This window comes from Theropithecus gelada, chromosome 6, assembly GCF_003255815.1.
Source record: "Theropithecus gelada isolate Dixy chromosome 6, Tgel_1.0, whole genome shotgun sequence".
NCBI classification, from domain to species: domain Eukaryota; kingdom Metazoa; phylum Chordata; class Mammalia; order Primates; family Cercopithecidae; genus Theropithecus; species Theropithecus gelada.
In genome coordinates, this window is record NC_037673.1 from 155,875,905 (window position 1) to 155,885,303 (window position 9,399).

Sequence of the window (9,399 nt, forward strand, 5' to 3'; positions counted from 1 at the left end):
GCAAAGGGGGAGCTGGCATATCATATGGCAAGAGGGGAAGTGAGAGAGAGGGAAGAGGTCCCAGGCTCCTTTAAACAATTAGCTGTCATGTAAACTAATAGAGCAAGAACTCATTCATCACCAAAAGGATGGCTCAAGCCATTCATGAGGGTTCCACTCCCATGACCCAAACAGCTCTCATCAGGTCCCACTTCCAATATTGGGGATCAAATTTCAACATGAGATTTGGAGGGGACAAGTATGCAAACCATATCAGGTGTTGATGGTGAAGAGGTGCTGGGTTTCTTTTTGGGGTATTGAAAATATTCTAAAATTTATTGTGATGGGTGCACAACTCTGCAAGTGTATAAAAGCCATTGAATTAGACACTTTAAAAGAGTCACTTGTATAGTATGTGAACTATGCCTCATTACAGTTGTTAGAAAAATGTATACATTGGTGGTCAAATTGTAGTAGCTAGTGGTGGCTTCAGTTTGCAGAGTTAGAAGAGTAAAGTCAGATATGAGGGTTTGTATATTTTGGGTAACTTTTTCATTATCTAAAAGTAAAATTTTCTCTTTTTGTGGATCTTGGGTGGAATGTAATGTAAAGGAGAAAACCTTTCTCTCTATACTCTTAAGCTTTGATCATTGAGTCTGGGAAGTAAATAGACAGTAGGCAGATTAACAGGAAAAAAACAATTTTAGTTATGTACATAGGCATGGGAATCTCACAAAATATGAGACTCAAAGAAAGGCTAGATGATTAAAGTTTATATAGCATCCTGAGCTACAGAAAGGAATTGGGGCTAGGAGCTTAATTTGAGGGTGGGGCATGACACAAATTATGGGAGGGTAAGGAAAGGAAATGCATGGTGAATAAAAGTTGTCTTGTTATGCAGATAAAGTGTCTCTGGAGTCATAAAGTTTGTCTTGGAGCAGCCCTCTGAAGAACAGGTGATAGTTTGTGACAATGTCTGGGTGTGGCACTTACCTTCAGTCTGTTCTCCTCCTGTGATACAGTTAATTTTTCCTAATTAATGAGATTCCTGGGGAGGAAACTCATGACAGTTGAGTGCCTTTTTGGAAGACCTATCTTTAGGCAGATAAGGCAAGTTCAGAGAGCACCCTTCCCTGTGCTTTTGAAACGAGGGTGAGAGTCAGCAGGGCAGAAGTTCAGGGAGGTTTTGGCTCTCCCTTAGTTCAAAGCACTCTGCATGAAAGCTCCATACTTTGGCGTATCATTTTCAGAGCCCCAACAATAAACTTACAAATTTGCCTATTTGTGTAGACTTGCCTCTTGACGGTCAGTAGTCAGTATTTTTTTTACTCAGTGAAATTTCAAAATTTACAGAACTGAAATCACTCAGACTTAAATTTTAAAATGTACTTGTGTAAAGAAAATACATATAGTAAAATCCTTTGAAAGCAGATATTGAATCTTTCTGAAAAATGATAGGACATTTGCAGTTTTCATATGACAATCCAGTTAAATCCATTTGATTTCTTCCCCCTGTTCTGCCTTCTTTTACTGTCCATTCCTCTTCTGGTAGAAAGAGTTGACTGCCTGTGTACAGGTGGCAGGGTTGTTTTCTGTTCATCAGAGTCTGTAGTAGTAAAATTCAGTTGCTGGATCAGCCACGTGTGTTCTGAATTCTGACCTCTTCAATACAATAACATTTTGCATGATTAAGTCTATACAGTTTGTTCCAAAACATTACCCTGCAAAGCAGGCTGCAAAGCAGGTTGATCCATGCTTGGATGGCCATCCCCAGCTTGGTCCTCCAGGTTCGTGGACAAGGATCTGGGACACTGAGGGCTTGTAGAGAGCAGATATGGATTGGATTAAGCACAAATGCCAACCCTAGAGATGCACACAGGAAAGTCATAGTCAGCCACACCTTGGGCTTCAGGTGATGCCTGAAGGTGATGACAGCAGCACATCAGTGCTAAGGAGCCGGGGCTTGCAGGCCAAGGCACACCAATGCATTTGCAAACTCCAGAGTCAGCATTAGAAAGTCATTTCCTCCAACACTTGTAGAGAGAGGCTGCTTGTCTCTAACAGTATATGTGCAGTGTTGAAAATAAATCTTTAGATAAGTTAAATTTAACCAAATTTAATTGAGCGAAGAATGACTTGTCAGTGGGGCAGCTCTCAGAACCAGCAGAAGTTCGGACAACTCTGCTCCACAATATGGGCTGACAGCATTTATGAACAGAAAACGGAAGTGAGGTACAGAGACAGCTTGATTGGTTACAGCTAGGTGTTTGATTTATTTGGGCATGGTCTGATCAGTTGGTAGCCTATGACTGATTGGAGGTTTGCTGCTGTGTTTTACTGCTGAGGCTCAGCTATTAGCTACAAAAATACATTAAATTAGCTTTCAGTCAGTTCATACCAAGTTAGGTTGCAGTTCATTACATAGGGACTCAAGGTACAGCGGCAGTCTCAGGTCAAGTTTAGATTGATTAAACAGAGAGGGCAGATGTTAGTTTCAGAATCATGGCTGATTGGGAAATGTTTTCCCTTTCTGGACTTTTTGGGTGGGAGAACTTTCCTTCTCAGATCCTCCAAAAGGCCTTCCTACCTCCGCCACCACCAACTCCAAGAAATGTCTTTTTATTTTTAAATACATGCTCAGAGAATACAAAGAATCCAAAAGAAGGAATTAAAAAAAAAAAATAACAAACTAAGACATAGTCATTGTTACTACTTTGGTATATAATAATGCTATCTAACAGAAGTAGAAGGTGAATGACAAATATGAGCCACATATTTAATTACAAATTTTCATGTAGCCAGGTGCAGTGTTCATGCCTATAATCCCAGCACTTTGGGAGGCCAAGACGGGAGGACTGGTTGAGCCTAGGAGGTCAAGACCAACCTGAGCAACATAATGAGAACCCCTAGCTCTACAAAACAAAAATATTGTACTCATATTAAAAAAAGGTTTAAAAAGGTGAAATTAATGTTAATAATACTTTAAACTTGATATATATAATATTATTTTATCATACAATCAACTTTAAAATTATTATTATTATTATTATTTTTGAGATGGAGTCTCACTGTTGTTGGCCCGGGTTAGAGTGCAATGGTATGATCTTGGCTCATGGCAACCTCCGCCCTGGGTTCCAGCAATTCTCCTGCCTCAGCCTCCCAAGTAGCTGAGTTTACAGGCACCTGTCACCACGCCCTGCTAATTTTTTTATTTTTCAGTAGAGACAGGGTTTCACCATGTTGGCCAGGCTGGTCTCGAACTCCTGACCTCAGGTAATCCACCCACCTCGACCTCCCAAAGTGCTGGGATTACAGCCATGAGCCACTGTGCCCAGCAACTTAAAAATTATTAATAGGATATTTTACACTCTTTCATACAATCTTTGTTTTTTATCATTTTAATTTATTTTAGAGACAGGGTCACCCAGGCTGGAATATACTGGTGTGATCATAGCTCACTGCAACTCAGACCTCTCAGGCTTAAGCAATTCTCCAGCCTCAGCCTCCCAAGTAGCTAGGACAATAGACGTGCACCACCACGCTGGGCTAATTGTTTCGTTTTTTGTAGAGACAGGGTCTGTATGTTGTCCAGCCTCTTTCATATTGTCTTTGAGACCCAGAGTGTATTTTGTATGTACAGCACATCCTGCCATGTTTCCAATTGAGCTGCTCAATAGCTATGGTTGGCGCCTATTGTACTGACCAGCACAGATGGGTGTGTGTTGGGAATCTTTACCCCAAATTTGGCTCAGATGCTCTACCAAAGGAGGGCGCACCCAGGCTTTCTGAGCAGCTTGCCCAGGTGTGGGTGTGGTGCAGAGAGGTAAGAGGGAGAGCAAGGTTAAAAGCTGTTCACAGTCACATATCAAAAAAAAGGAGTCAGACTCTCTCTATGTATACATTATATTAATATTTATCTCTATCTATCTATCTATCTATCTATCTATCTATCTATCATCTATCCCTATATCAGACCTCAAGGAAATATATTCAAAACTACATGTTGAAGAAATTAAGCAGAGAGAAGTAGATGGGAAGACACTAAAAATGCAAGACTTAGCAAAAGAAGGCTGTGTACCTACAGCAAAAGGAGACCTGCAGCAAAAGCCCCTCCCACTAGCAAATGCAGCCCAATCATTGCCCCTAAAACAGAAACTTGCACTTGCTGCTCCTTTCCTGAAACGCGCCTCCTGCCCCAAGACACACAGATTCTCCCTCACTTCGTTCTGTTCTCTGTTCAAATCTCACCACACCTACCTCTTCTGAGGGGCTTTCCTTGTTCATGCTATCTAAATTAGAGGTTTCTCTGCCCCTGTGATTCTTAATGTCACTGCAAAGCAGCAACCACTTAAAGAATTTGTTTGTAGTCTGTCTACCTCGAATAAACTGGAAGCTCAAAAGCAGGGAGTTCAGGTCTATTTTGTCCACTGGTTTGGCCCCAGAATTTAGAAAAGAGGCCGGCACACAGTAGGTTCTCAGTAAAATAGTGTTGAGTGAATGGTTGCTTGGAAACAGGGAAGGTACTTGGAAAAAAGGAGCAAGAAGGCCACCATTAGTGGGAATAAGTGTTTTATAAAACACAGGTTATGGTTTTCCTTCTTTAAGAAAAGTAGTTTTGTTTTCAAGTGCCGAGAATAACATTAGGATACTAAGGATTTCTGGACTGCTTTGGTATTTGTTTTAATGAATAGATGGAAATTATATCTATTTAGCATTAATTTTTATGTGTAAATGGGTACATCCGAATTGCATAAAAGCAGTTCTCTTGAATAATTAAAACATCCTCTTCACCCTGCAAAGCATTTAGCACACTCCTCTCTCAAAAATTCTATTAATGGCAACTAAAATAATAAGGTTTAAATGCAAAATAAAGAAGGCATTTTTCCTTATGGTGGCACAGAAGTGAATACCTCAAAACTGGGCAGACCCGAGAGTCAGATACCAAGGGTTCTGTGGAGTCAACATGATGGTCTCTGATAACATCAAAAGTTAGGAATGTTTTACTAAAAATAATATAGGAAGAATAAAGAATTCTTGTTTACAGTAGAATTCAAACTAATAAATGTAGAAAGAAGGATGGAAATAGAAAATCACCATTAGGTGAAATTATTATTGCTTGCAAGCAAGTATCATCTAAGTATGACAAAATCTGTTGGTAGATGTATGATGAGAAAAAGAGTATTGACATAGTCTTAAAGTGTCTCTCCCCAAGATATACTAATTCCAAAAGAAAGAAGAGTACTACAGGGGAGAACACAGGTGGTCAGACACCACCTAAACAAAGTGATCAAAGTTAATTTCACCAGTACTGAGAGACATTGATTTCATGCCCCTCCTGATGAGATCCACTGAGAAGGGCACAGTATTACTGGTGGAGGATTCTTGACAAAAATGTAGAACCCAAATTTAATCATGAAGAAACATGAGACAAATCTCACTTGAGGGATATTTTCCAAAATAACTGCTCCCAGATCTTCAAATGTGTCAAGGTAGTACATGATTAAGGAAGGCCGAGGCACCACCCCAGACTTGAGGTGATTATAGGGCATGAAACTACATTTAATGTTGGGTCTTAGATTGTATCCTGGACCAGGAAAAGCACATTGGTGGAAAAATTTGCAAAATTCGAATAAGATCTATCTATTAGGTAGTAGTATTGACCAATGTTAATTTGCTGTTTTGGATAATTACACCATGTTTATGTTAACAGTAGAGAAACCGGATGATAGTAATTTGGGACTTCTGTGAACTATTTTGGCCATATTTTTCAAAGTCTGAAATGATTTCAGAATGAAAAGTTGAAAAGAAAGTATCTTTAGGTGGCCAACTTCTGGGAATTACAAACAGGAACTGCCAAAATGGGAGTCAGGAGACCCAGACTCAAGTTTGAGCCCTGGCATTAATCAGACTCCGGGTGTTTTGACATGGCACCAAACTCTGTCCTTCAGTTTCATCATCTATAAAACTGTGTTCTGCAGACGTTAGGAGTGTTGAGAAGAGGCCTTAGGGCTCTCAGTGGTGAATAGGGGACAGGGAATAAGTGGGTGTGAGGCTTCAGCCAGAGCAGCTCTGCTTTTGCCTACTTTATATATAGAAATTTATAAAAAATTAATTTTTAATTATGCAAAAAATATACTAATATATTTTCCTTGTAAGAAATTAGAACGTTGCAGATGCAACTAAAGCCCCTTTGGTCACCATACTCCCCAATTCCTGTGTATCTTAGAATTGCATTTAAGATTTCCATTTGAACAAAGGGACCCTAGCTCAAACAAGTTGGGGGACCATGGGGCTGGTTAACCCTTCAACACCCCAAACACTCATTGAAGAGGAGTTTCAGGGAAATGGACAAGCCATGGCTGGAGGATGTTTGACAAGGTTGAGCAGAAACCCGTACAATAATTTGGTAAAATAGGGCATTGCTCTGGGTGCTGTGATTCCAGGGAGATGTCACTGCTGTGTGCTGGCTATATGCCCAGCAAAGGGCTGGTGACTGGAAGGACACAGCTTTCTGAGTTAGGACTGGGAGGCTTCTGTACATGTCCAAAGTCAACCTTCATATTCATGGGGAGGGAAGAAGTGGGCTTGAGGATTGCCACTCCTTGTTGGCCTACTCTGAGAAAAACAATCGCGGGAGGGTGAGGCGGGAGAATCGACTGAGCCCAGGAGTTTGAGGCTGCAGGTTAGAAGCTGCAGTGAGCTATGACTGTGCCACCGCACTGCAGCCTGGGCGATGGAGCACTGGGTCCAGTGAGCCTTGACTCATTTAACCCCCACAGCACCCAGTAGATGGTGGCACTATTAGCATACTTGTTTTAGAGGTGAGAACACACACAAAGAGATAAGGAATTGCCTCAGAGCACAGAGCTGGTAAGTGGTGAGCCCAGGTATGAGCCCAGTCTCCTTACTTCAGGATCAAGTGTACCCTCATGCGCTCTGGACTTCTTCCAGATGTTGCTCTTGCTGTCATTTTAGCTTCATTACACCTATCTGTATGTTGGTCGTGGGAAGGAGGAAGCTCACTGAACACTGTGGCTTACCCAAAATTTGTCCCTCGACTTTCCCTCTTCACCAAACCCCAGAGCCACTGGCGGAATATTCAGTTCCTTGAAATCCCCCATGCCCGGGTTAGTTCTTTTTGCAAGCCGCCCGATGGGTAGAAGTGAAGGGACGGTACTCCTTATGAAAGGAGACGGGGGAACTTAGTGAGCAGCTGCAGGGCCCTGAGGCCTGTCACACGCTAGCATCCACCGGGTGGAGCGGCTGCGCACGACCGCGGCGGGCGGGCGCGCTGCCAGAACGCTCTGCGCCTCCTGCGGAACGCAGGCCTGCGTGAAGGTAAATGCAAATCAGCTCCGCCCAGCGCTTCCCGCAGAAGGAGGGTTTTCGGTATGCGCGCCTGGTTTCCTCCTCCTTCAGCCAGAATGCTGATTTTATTTTTGCGGTTTATGAACTTGAGAGAGGGAATTCATTTCCTTGGTATAACATGACCCTCTGGAGAAAGTCTTGTCCAAATACATTTTGCTCTCAAACATCGTCCTGCAAGAAGGGCTATACTGAAACGAGACAGAGATGATTGAAGTCTGATTTATAGGTAAGGTGAATTGGTAGGTTTATGTCAAATTATTACATCCAGAGAAGGTGAAAGGGAATGAAAGGGCTCCTCCCGGGAGATGGAAACCTTTGTGAAAAGAAGTATTTATGTTGCACATACCTTTAACCCAGCCAGCAGCCAGGTTACATTTTATTATATTCACCACCAATTCCCTTTTCTGTTTCTCGCCAGACTGTACAATCCCTGAAAGCAAGAACGGGGTTCACGGCATCTTGATACCCCCATATGGGGACGTTTTGGCGATTTTATTTATAAGAAAGGGATTTTACACCGGAGAGGCTTTTAAATCTACTAACATACTGGACCAGCTTTCTCATCCCCACTGGCTGATTAATGATTCCTCCATGCCAACCTGGTTCTCAGACACACCAAGTCCAGGTAAAAACCACCCCTTCGTCCCCTAAACCTTGCAAGAAGCACAGGGTCCAGAATTATGCTTCTTTCAGGTTCTAAATAGCACAATAAAACTAATAACAATAAGCTTTCTAGTTATTGGATCAGGTACATTTTACTTTACAACAAGCTTTTACTTATTGGATCAGGTTCCCTTTAAAGCAATATTTGAACATGATTTCATTTAATCCTCACAACCACACTATGAGGTAGGTACTATCATTCCATTTGAAGGATGAGAAAACTGAGGCTTGAAGATGTTAAATAACTTGTTCAAGATCACAGCTAGTCAGTGGACATAGCTGCCATTCACTGAGTGCTTCCTGTGAGCCAGGCACAGTGACCATCACATTAAACCAATTATTTATTTCATTTAATAGTGCCCTTGATCCTTAAGAAGTGGCCTCCAGTGCTTAGAATTCCAAGCATTTGGTCCTTTGGAGATGAGAAACCATGAGAAGGCAGGGGCTTATTCACCCCTGTATCCAAAAAGTTGAGGATGGTGCCAGGGACACAGATGTTACCAGGGACTCCAAAAATAGTGAATGAAAGGACAGTGGAGGTGCTTTCCTGTGGGATCTTCCAACCTCTTCCTGCCTTCAGGTGAGTCCTGCTGATGCTCCAGCTGCCCTTGGAACAGGGACCTTGGCCACAGTTTCCTTATCTGTAATAATGGGGTGACAATTCCTCCTGCACAGTGTTGTTAGGGACCTAGTGAGGCAGCTTCTATGGCTGCATTTGGCCCTTAGTTTTCTCACTTTCTTCTTGAAGATGGGAGCGGGGAGATGGACTCCTAAGGGTATGACACTTGAAGATGTCAAAGGGGGGCCTGCAGGTTTATGTCCTCACTTGTTTTACACCTCACAGAGGTCAGCGAAGTAGGGTATCACCAAAGTCCCACCTGATGTCACTGGAACGAGTGCTCCATGTCTTCACCAGGCCCATGCCAGCCATGAGGGGCAGAACCAGGTTTTCTGACACCAAACCCCAGGTTTCTTCCTGTGCTGGCATGGCTCCTTTTTCTGACTTGGCCAGCAGCCTCTCATAGATGGGGGACTGATTACATAGTTCTGGTGATGGGTGGGGTGATGGTTGCACAACAATATGAATGGATTTAATGCCACTGAACTGTACGCCTGAAAATGGTTAAAATGCTACATTTTATGTTATGAATATTTCACTGCAATAAAAAAAATTCATAACATTTTATGTTATGAATATTTCACTGCAATAAATTTGCAGAAACAAATATGGGTCTGTCTTTCTCACATGTCAAGAAGTCAAGAAATCTGGGGTGGGTAGATACAGTGGTTAGTTCAGCTGCTCCATGATGCCATGAGGGTCTGGAGTCTTGCTTTTTGCTTTTTTCTTTTCTTTTCTTTTCTTTTTTTTTTTTTCAAAGTCTCGCTCTG